Source organism: Candoia aspera, chromosome 7 (assembly GCF_035149785.1).
Source record: "Candoia aspera isolate rCanAsp1 chromosome 7, rCanAsp1.hap2, whole genome shotgun sequence".
Lineage (NCBI taxonomy): Eukaryota > Metazoa > Chordata > Lepidosauria > Squamata > Boidae > Candoia > Candoia aspera.
Genome location: NC_086159.1, coordinates 28156526 through 28167605, shown reverse-complemented (window position 1 = coordinate 28167605; position 11080 = coordinate 28156526).

Below are 11080 nucleotides of genomic sequence, written 5' to 3'. Positions count from 1 at the left end.
ATGATATAACACGGAGGAAATGGAACGGAAGCCGTTGACAGAATACCATAGAGAAGGACGTTTGACTACGCTAGAACGTCTCCCGCTATCTTCTGCTTGCCCGCGTCGGACTTCTCTGACGGGTTCGACTGGAGCGGAAAGAGACTTCGCTATAACTTCCGTCTTAGGCGCCGTCCCCTTGTTGAAAAAAGGGCATTGTTGCCATAGTCATGCTTCATGCATAGAAGTGGAATCCTTAGTGGTGCATTCTGGGAACTGTGGTCTCATTGATCAAAGCAGAAGCGTGGGATGGGGAGTGGTCAAAAGAGGAGGGTTGTTTTTTCCGACGCAGCATTTCTCAGATGGGCTGGACTACCAGACCCACAGTTCCTAGCGAAACGCTTCGCTAGAGTGATCCGAGCTTGAAACCGTTCTCCGCCTGCGCAGTCTAGAGACGAGTCTAAAAGGGCGGGAGGATGGATAGGAAGCAGTGGGACTTTGGGCTGCTTGTCCGCTGAGGAGTGAGGCCCGGGGTGGGCCCTGAATGTCCAAACATGCTTTCGGAGCTCAGGCACTCAAGACCAAGTTTATTCACCTGGTACTGTTGCTTTTTTACTCGTGGGTTACTGAGCAAGCCTCAGCTGGAGCGGTACGCGTGTGTGAAGTCAAAGCCGAACAAGCATTATGCTTAATGTTTTCCTCTAGACCAGGGGTGGAAGAAGTGCGGCTTCTCTATCTCTTTGAGGGTAAAGAGACTCCTTTAGTGTGTGTGTGTGTGTGTGTGTGGCGGGGGGGGGGAGAATTCGGCCTTTCCCCCCTATATTTTCAAGGTTAGAGGGTAAAGTCTTAAGTCTAGTAGAGGCTGAATGCTTCAACACCCCTCTTCCCTAAAACAGTTGACAGCCTGGTGTGGTCCTTCAACCAGTACAAATTGCACACCCTGAGATTTTTGTGCACCTGTGTGCATCAAAACACCTTCTGGTGACTGAATCTGAAGCCTATCTGTCCCACCTACTTAATTGCAAATAAATAAGTCCCACTATCTCTAGCAGGTAGGTCCCCTATATGGAATTAAACTTGGACCCTTGCTTGCTTTGAAATCTTTTTCGCTCATTTTTACTTGTAGTAGTCTTCTTATTCCCATTCTGGGTAGCTTAGTAGAAATGATTTAATATTACAACCTGTGGAGTCCTTGGTGCTCTCTGAGCCTTGTTGTTTTCTTGCAGGGGTTTGCAACAGCCTAATCAAGGAACTACCAAGGAGAGAACAACACCCCCACCAACACAAGCAGGGCAAGCCACTGTATATAAACAGAGAGCAAGGCCCTCTCCCTTTCTGCACTGAAGACGTTGCCTAGTCTGGCAATGAAATGTCTGCAAGAAAACAAGGCTCAGAGAGCACCAAGGACTCCACAGTTCAACCCTGAGCTACAAATACTCTCTTCAATTGATATTACAACCTGCTTGTCTATTTATGAGACTGTTATGACACTTCAACCAGACTGAGTTTAAGCAGCTTACAAAGTCAAAACATGCATAACAATAGGTGCATCAAGTATAAAGAAAAATTAATCATACCAAAAGGTATTAAAGTAAGAACTTTCTACAGGTAATGAAATGCTCTAATACAGGCAATGCCCTTCTTTCCAAGCCTTCTGGAAAACCCCTTTCAATCTGTGAAGGCTCTGTAGAAAAAACAAGTCTTAACCAGCTTTCTGAATATTGTAAGGGATGGAGTCAATCATGTTGGGGGTGGAATGGTGTGTGTGTGTTTCAGCTGAGCTGTAATAGAGAAGACTTGTTTCTGAGCCCTTTCTTGCTAAACCTCCTCAAGAATGGGGCCTCTTGACACGTGCTTGCACTGCTGTAAGGCCTGCAGGTCTTAATTTTCTTCATCATGCTGTCAAGCAGATAGGGTCAGACCTAATGAATCCATTTGCTGCTTTTTGACTATACAATATTAATGCTGCTATTTTTTATGGCAGTGATTGAAAATGCTGTGGCTGAGACCTTAAATGAACTGGAAGCTAAACATTAGAAAGTTGTCAGTGGTGCTAAGTTGGCTACACAGAAATTGCTTATTAAAAGTTTCACATTCTGCAAGGATATAAAAGTAATTCCTACTGTAATGGAAGGGCAAGGAGCTGGATCACCGATGCTTAGGCAGCCATAAAGGAACTCTTTCCATATCAATTGAGCCAAATAACCATTTTAAGATACTGAGCTTTCCTTAACTCCCCAGTCAACTGATTTGAGGAACTAGCTTGCTTGCTTGCTTGCTTTTGGCATTTTTTTATTGAGAGTAGTAGGAGAGTGATAACGTTAAAATGATGAAAAGAAATAAGTAATGGCAATCAGTTCTGCTTTAAGTAAGAATTTAGGAAGTAGCTTTATACACATTCAGCCAAGATTTATTTTAGCTATAATATTCTCTTGTGGGGTAAGCAACATTATGTAGAGTACAGAGAACAAGTAAAAAATAGCCAAAGGAAGGTATAAGTAAAGAAAATGTAATTGAAGTTAGTTGATTCTAATCATTTGGTATACCTCTCCATACTTTTCTACCCTTACAAACTATCCTTGCTTCCACTGCATCCATTGTCAGTCCTACTAGGTAGACTAGACCAGAAAATCAACTCGGCAGGAAGACTAGAACTATATTGAGACAGGCTATGATGAATCTTGCAAGTTTGATTGTGCTTTACTTCCTCTCCTTATATTGGAGTAAATCAGGAAATTTCTTTGGGGGAGATGGGTGGTAATTAAATTTGAATAATTAATAAATAAATTTGCCTGTGCTGCTTTCTGAATGTTATTTTGCTACCCAAGACTTAAAGAATGATTTAGCCTTCTTTGTCTAGGTAATGGCTCTAGCTTATTTCTTCAAGGGTACTCTCTACTCCCTTGCACTAATTCATACATTGCCTTTCATTCTTCAAACCTTTTCTTTTTGAGGATCTCATCAGCTCCACTCGTGACTTTTTCAGTTTTCTGTTTCCTCTTAACCCATTCTCTCTTCCTTCATATGTTTGTTTCATGAATTGATTCTCATTCGCTTTCTCTATATGACCAAACCACCTTAGTATACTTCTGTATTGCTCACTCACTTTTCAATTAACATTCATTCAGCATTGATTCTTTCTTGACCCTGTCCTTGTTTTATTACATATGCAAACACTTCTTAAGTACCCCATTCCTACTATGTTCAATTTATGTGTATGTTCTGATATACCCAATTCTCACTTCCATTTAACAGACATAAACATGATCTTCTATGCAACTGTTTGCTTTTAATAGATACTCATTCTTCAGAAGAGTTCACATACCTTTGATTGATATGCCATCAAGTTGGTGTTGACTCTTAGCAACCACAGATTTTTTCTTTTTTTATAGTAATTTTATTAAAAACTGCAATTGCAAATATAAAAACTAATATAAATTAAAGAAAAAGTAGAAGGTGCAGAAAAGAAAGAAAAACAGAAAAGAAAGAAAAAATAATATAGTAAAGAAAAAAAATATATAAAATGACTTCCTGCCTTCATCACAAGTATAAACAGTTTTAGTAACTTATTCTCTTAAAATACAACAAATGATCTCTTCTTCCCATATCCCATCTCTTATCATTAAATGAATCCTAAAAGCCTTGTTGTTTCAGCAAAAGTCCATTTAGGGTTACCAGAGATAACATATCTATTTTAACCTTGCTCAAATAAACCAACTTTATATTCCTTCATTTTACTTTTAACAATCTTGATCTTTAGTCCCTTCAAATAATGACCTAGAACTTGATTTCTTTTCATTTTTTCTTTGTTCCTTCTCACAAAATTCTTCAAAGCTTTAACGAGCCTCTCTTGTAAATCCAATATAGGAAAATTATCCAGGTCACTCTCTAGATTTGTTATTTGTATATCCCTTTTAATTATTAAGACATTAGCTGGTTTCATTTGTATATCCAGGGGAGCATCTTTTTCCATATCATTCTTGTAGCCTGTCATTTTTAAATCCACTTTCAGAGCAGTCTCAGTCTTGTCAAGTAAAACTTGTTCCTCTTCCATAACATCTTTTAAACACAGTCTATAGAGGCCAACATTCTTAAAAGTAACTTCTGGGTCATTGTTCAGAAATATCTTTCAATATGTCCAATGTCAAAATATTTTGCTTCATTCTATATTAATAAGTCAAATTTAAGTGTTCTCCTTTAACTGTAATCTTTAGTTTCTTCTGGTTCCCTCTAGTGTCCAACCTTCAAGGTATCATGTTTTTTTTAAAGATAATTCAAAACAAAAGCATTTTCCCATGGGAAGGATTCTTATAATTAATTCCAAAATCTTATTTCAAATTTATCTGGACCCTTAGTCTATTTGTAACTTTCTAAAATCAAAGTTTTAATCACCCTTTTGCTTATTCCAATATATATATATATATATATATATATATATATATATATTTAAAAGTTCTTAAACTTGTAGTTAAAACTTCTTTTGCTAAGGATTGAAGGAAACTCACCCGTTGCTATAAAACCTGTCGATCCAAAGGTTCCTAATAGCTGAAAAGCAGTTAACAAGCAATTTCTGAAAGTGATTAGAAAAGGAAGTATGTGAATCCAGTGTCCTTTTAAAGGTGCCAACTGTGGTTTGAGCAAGATGGCTATTCAGTGTTGGCTCGTGGTGGCTGTCTGGACAGTTTTCTTGGCAAGATTTCAGAAGTGGTTTGCCACTGCCTGCTCCCTAGGGCTGAGAGAGAGTGACTGGCCCAAGGTCGTCCAGCTGGCTTTGTGCCTAAGGCAGAACTAGAACTCAGTCTCCTGGTTTCTAGCCTGATGCCTTAACCACTACACCAAACTGGCTCTCTCTGACATATTTAGAGTATCCATACCCATAATAAACATAAGCTATCACTTAGTGCAATGTGTGAGTCTAAAACTAAGTTGCTCATCACATACATTAATTTACATTTATTCAGTGTTGCAATAAGTCTTTTTTTTTTTTTTGAGAACAGTATAACATTTATAACTCTGATGTGTTGACTCATTTCTGGTTCAAAAAGATGCCTTGGCAAAATTACCCATTATTTTCCAAACTGGTGGTATTGTTGATCCTCCTTATTATGGTTGGAGAAAAATAAGCTCTTTAGATAATTAAATACAATTTGTCCTTTTGTCCTAACTGCCTCAATAAGCTATCCTGGCTGCAATTATGATAGTTAATAATAATAGCTTCTCTTTTATCTGCTCTAGCAGTCTTGGAGCAACATAGCAAGTTAACTTTGTACAGTACTTTTAATTTAATGCTCGGAAAACTTGTCAGTTTGACAAGTACAAAGTCCTCTACTTGATGACTTGCATGTCTTACTGTGAATGTGAGGAGTAGGGTGCTCCAAGAATCTCATCTACTTGAATGTGATGAAGAAAAATGCAGATCAATTATTATAGCACTATTGATATTTCTAAAGCTTGTTCAAATCTTGATCTGGTCAATCATGTCATACAAGACTACATACAATTGCTAGAGGAGAGGCAGGACTGAAATGTCTTAAGATAATGGATAACAATCTAACATATCTAGATCTGTCTGTAAAAATAGGAAGTTATTTATTGGGGCATAAAGAGAGAACACAGGAATATTACCTGTATGAATTTTGTACTCATTTAACTGAAGACACGTGCTAAGGATTTAGCACCTGGAGGTAGCTAGGCAACGTCCAATCCTTTTAGGGTTTCTGCTTTGCTTCCCAGTTACCAAAGGTAAATGTATGGACAGTATACCAGTTTCAATAATGAGATTTGATATGCAAGCAACTTTGAGGACTGATAGTGCAGATTTTGGTCCTCTGTCCACATACTATTCAGAGTAGTCTTTGGCAATACTTGCTGTTGAGTAGGAAAATCGGGTCTCATAAAAACCTTATACGATAATAAATCCCTAATTAATGGTTGGGGTTTGTGTGATAAAATGCCAAACAAAGTCCATATCCCATGTTTAGACTTTGATGGAGACAACACTGTTTAGCAAATCACTAAATGGCATTCATTTCCCCAGAGACACTTCAAACAATGCCACTTCCCATCAATTGGGGATTGTGCCTATGACAATGCCCTTATGGCTTCTACAAATAGAGGGAGCCAAACTGTCACACATAAAGGGAGCAAGCCAATATGATCATTATGACAATATCCCCAAACAGAATAACCTTTAGGACAGACGAAAGATCAAAGGAGGTCTGTGGGGCTGTCTGATTAAGCAGAGATATGTTCACAGATTCAAATCCATACAAGAGGGGTAAAAATTATATTGCAGCAATCATTGTTAACTGAAAACCTGAAAGCATACAGCTATACCTGGAAATGGGTAGAATGATTTAGCAGATTGTCCCAACATTTGACAGCGCTTGTGCAAATTACGAGGGGCCGACACATCTGGACGACTATGTTCCGGAAGACTGGATTGGGGAAAACATAATGAATCAATGCAACTCCTTACTCAGCAAGGCAATCAAGAATTTCCTGAAAGAACCATGCTTGGCAGAATTTGACTCCCAATAAATGTTGGGTAAAAAAAGTCCCCTACTACTTCTTGTCTCTTTGAAAGGTTTATATGTTTTAAAAAGAATAACCCACATTTCTTTGGCTGGGTAAGTAGACATCAATAGCAATGTTACTTTAATTTATTCCTCCACTTACTCCAAGCAAGATGCTCTTGATTGTATTGTCCACTCCATTCACTTCACTTTTCTGAGCAGGTGTGTGTACTTATAAGATACAGTATAATGAAACTCTTCCTCCCTTTTTGCATCTGGTTCTTTTGAACAAGTTGTTCTTCAGTTGCTGTTCCAATCCTGGCAATCATATCATCTGTTATATCTTTAAAATCCTTTTTGTCTTTTGTTATGAAGTGTTGAATTATATCTATTTTTCATCTTCTTAGTGTATAGATATAGAAAACCATGAACTTTGTAATCCAATTGTCTGATTTTGTATTGAGTGATTTAATATCCCATAACAGCAACATTCCCACTTCCTTATACAGCACATCAATCTTTTGGCTCTTCCTCATTGCCAAGTTAAAGTACTAGCCACCAGTCCTTGAGCTGGCAGAAGAAAATGCCAACATGAATTGTGCTATTACCCTTGCTGATTTCCATTTTGACACAACAACAAGGCTGGCAAATGTTGCTATTCTTTCTTACCCATTATGGGCCAAGCTAAGGAACATCATTAGTGGATTCTCACATTTTGGTTTCCTTTCTCATCAAACATTACATGCTACCAGGAAAACAGCTGCCAATCACTCTTCTAATGTGGAGTAGGACAGAGTTGGAGACCTTTAGGCAGACACTAATGGTAGGTTTAGCAACCAGTCAAATTGTCACAGGCATTCTGGGAGGCCAGAGGAGGTGGTGGAGAGCAACCTCACTAGTTTGTCTTATGGTATATGGATATTTTTGTGAAGTTTGCCATTACATAGCCTGGGAAAAATAACTTGATAGCAAATTGAAGAGTTATAAAGGAGGGGGCCAAGTAACCACTTAAGAAGAGTGGGAAGGAAAACAAAACGTAAGAAGGCTTGAACATAATTTCTCTATATAGGGCTCATTCTAGAATCATATTATTGATTGATTGTTTGATTATGTGCCATCAAGTCGTTGTTGACTCTTAGCAACCACATAGATAGATTTTCTCCATGACAAGTCTTCCAACGGTGCATTCACCACCAGTGTAACTGAGTCCATCCAGCTTCCTGCTGGTCATCCTCTTGCCTACCACCTTTCCACATTAGCGCCTTCTCCGGGGAGCTAGGTCTTCCCATGACATGTGATGGAAAAATTACGAAATAAAGCTGCAAATGCTTCCCCCAACCCTCTGCCTCTCTTGCTGCAGACTCTTCTCCACCCCCCTCTGCTGCAGTTGCTTCCCCACTTGCATATGTAAAATAGGATCTGGCCCAAGAACAATATTTTTTCGGCTGCCAAGAAAAGTCCTTTTAATCATATCAGGGCAAAAACAATGAGAAAGGTCTCACCAGTCCGCCTGAAGGTTTGTTGGGGGGAGGGGGCAGCCTCAATGAGGACATTTTGTCAACAAGGGGAGAGGCTGCAGGCATTCCACATAATCCAGCACGGATGCCTGGTTATCTCAAGGTTCTATCCTTGTTAGCAGTTGAATCCTTAACTCACTGTTACAGAGATGCGACTTTTGTTTTACAACAGAAAAACATTTTTTCTCCGTTTAACATGCATCTCACTTCCCCAGAAACTTGCTCATGAATCAGATCCCTCAGATGTCTTTCAGCCCCAAAGTGTATAAGAATCTGCCTTTCTGCTGTTCGGGGTCCCTCTTTCTTATAAAGCAGGCACCCAACAATCCTTGTAATAAAGCTTGGTTCTTCTCAGCATTGTGATCCTCCTCCTGATGAAATCCACGACATGACGTGTCTGAAGTAGGATAATTTGAGCCTGATCATTGTAATATTGCTGATATTTTGGGAGTGATGGGGAGGTAATGGCTTCTTGCTTTCTTCAAGAAATCTTATTTACCTGTAGTTCCTACATTTCCTGAGAGCTTGTATAGGTGGTTGATTCCTGCTTCTGAGGTGAAACTGAATAGTTTTGTGATTGGCTATACCTGCCATGACAGCCGTTTTGTGAGAATGCCCACAATATGCTTTTGGCTAAAATACTTACTGTTCCCTGCCCTTAATTTTAGTTTACAAACCACAGTGATTAGGTTCATACAGGATACTAAAACAAAACTAGAGAAGCCAATGGTGTGAAATGTAAAGCCAGCCATTGTTTGGGTGATTGCTATTCCAAATCAGCCTAGTAGTAGCCGAGTAGTCTTCACAACATCCAGTTTTGTGTGGTAGGTTATTAACCAGTCTTTCAGAAGATAACCTTGATGTCCCTGCAGTAACTAGGAATGAAATACTGTGGTCCTGAAGGAAATCCTTCTTGCTATGTATACTAAACAGAGATCAGCTTGAACACAAGAGTTTTTGTACCTCTTATATACCAAAGTTTCTATGTACTTTGCTGTACTTCTTACAATAGTTCAGTCCTTTTTTAAAAAAATAAATAGAAACCACGAATCCGGCCAAAGTCTGTATATCATTGATAATTCCCATGGTAACGCCTGTTAGAACTATTTGCTTATTGCTCTGAACTTTGTTAATTCGTATTTTGCTGGAATTACTTGTTCTTTTCCATTACCATTTTTTTTCTTTGTGTATATTTGTTACGAGGAAGCACTCATATGTCAGAATTGAGCAATTTTCCCTTGACTTTGGCCCCATCACTTCAGAAAAGAAATAATAATAAAGATTTTTCAACCTCTCTGCTTTTGCTGGGACCAAATAAATTGAATCTCAGTACAACCTACTGAGTAACTTGGGAAAATGCATGATTATGCAGTTACATGACTGTATTTCTGTGCAATTTTTGGTTGGCACTCAAGAATGGACAACTACATTCTTTGAAAACACTTATTATCTCAACTGTTTTAGCTCTGGGTTCAGGTCTGGTTTTGGGACAGAATCAGCCCTGATAGATGACCTTGTACAGGAGGCAAACAGTAGAGGTGTAACTCTGTTGATATGGTTTGATCAACCAGCAGCTTTTGGAACTGTTGTCCATACTATTGTCTTGGATTTTCCCTGTGAATTGGGGTATTCTGCTGTGGCAGTTCCACTCCTTCTTGTGGGAATGATCTCAGAGAGAGGGTGACTATATTTTTGTATACTAGCAGCTATGTTGCAGGGTGCCAGAAGTCTCCAGTGCTGTTTAACATCTATTTGAAGGCACTGAGAGTGGTTGTGAGAAGTTTAGGGACAAAATATCACCAGTATGCTGACACTCAGCGTCATAACATCCTAATTAGGAGGTGCTGGGCATGAACTGCTGTCTCAATATGGTGATGGGGTAGATGAAGGCCAGTAAACTGAAGTTGAATCATAGGCATCAAGTATAAACCATTGTCATGAGTAAGGATGGCGAGCAGGGGGCTCCCATCCAGGCTGTAAAGCGCATGTGTAGTACTGAGGAATTAGGTATCCATTCAAAGAGACACAGATCGGGCCCGCCTTAGCCTTTGGGGTTTATATGTCTGGGTTTTTCCCACGCTTCTTCAGTTTGTTAGGATTTTCTGTTATGTAGCAGTAATAAAACACTAGAGACCTATTCCTTGTCTCAGCATGGTTCCTGGCTGTTAGGACAACCATGATGATAAAAAAAAATGACAAAAAGTGTTGTGCTGTCATGACACAAACTCTGTCCTTTGTTCTTGTGTTCTGATATTGGACACAAGTATGTAAGTCAGAAAGTTTGTACTGAGATGTCATGATGCATTTTCATCGCTTCCTATGCATCCTACAGATCTCTAGGGGATGAATCCAAACAAGATGGAGACCTAATGGTTCATTGATTCCCAGGTACATGAATTGGGATTCCCTCAGAAAAAAGAGGTATGTAATTTGGAGGTGTTCTTACAGTCATCATTTTCACTGGAGATCCAAATGACTACAGGTAATCCTCATTTAGCAACCACAGTTGGGACTGGCAATTCAGTTATTAAGCAAAGTTAATGAAGGAAACTGCAACTGTGCTTATGATCTTACTTCAGCTTTTCTTTGCTTTAGAGACAATTTTTAGGACAAATTGGTTGTAAGGTTACTTTTTCATCACTGTTGTAACTGTGAATGGTCACTAAATGAGGCAGTTGCTAAATGAAGACTACCAGTATATGGTCAGGCCTGGCTGCTGCCAGCTTTGGTCTATCAACTCTGACCTTTCCTGGGCAGGCTGGCTGCAATTGTTCACATTAAGAGTAGATTCCCAGACTTCTGAATGTGGAGCTACCCTACATAGAATATAATAGCTAGGTTGCAAAGTGTAGCACCAGAATATGCTCACATTGGAGTCCATTGGAGTTGGGCAGCAAAATAAAATAAAATAATAAACAAATAATATAAAATACATTACAGATGGATTTCAGAGGGAGCTGGGACTATTCCTGCTGGTCTGCTGCACAGTCCATCTGAAGCCTTGGTTACTGCTTGGAATAGGGGGCAGCTGAGGCTTTGGATCAAATCGCACCTAGGTGACCTCTCCCT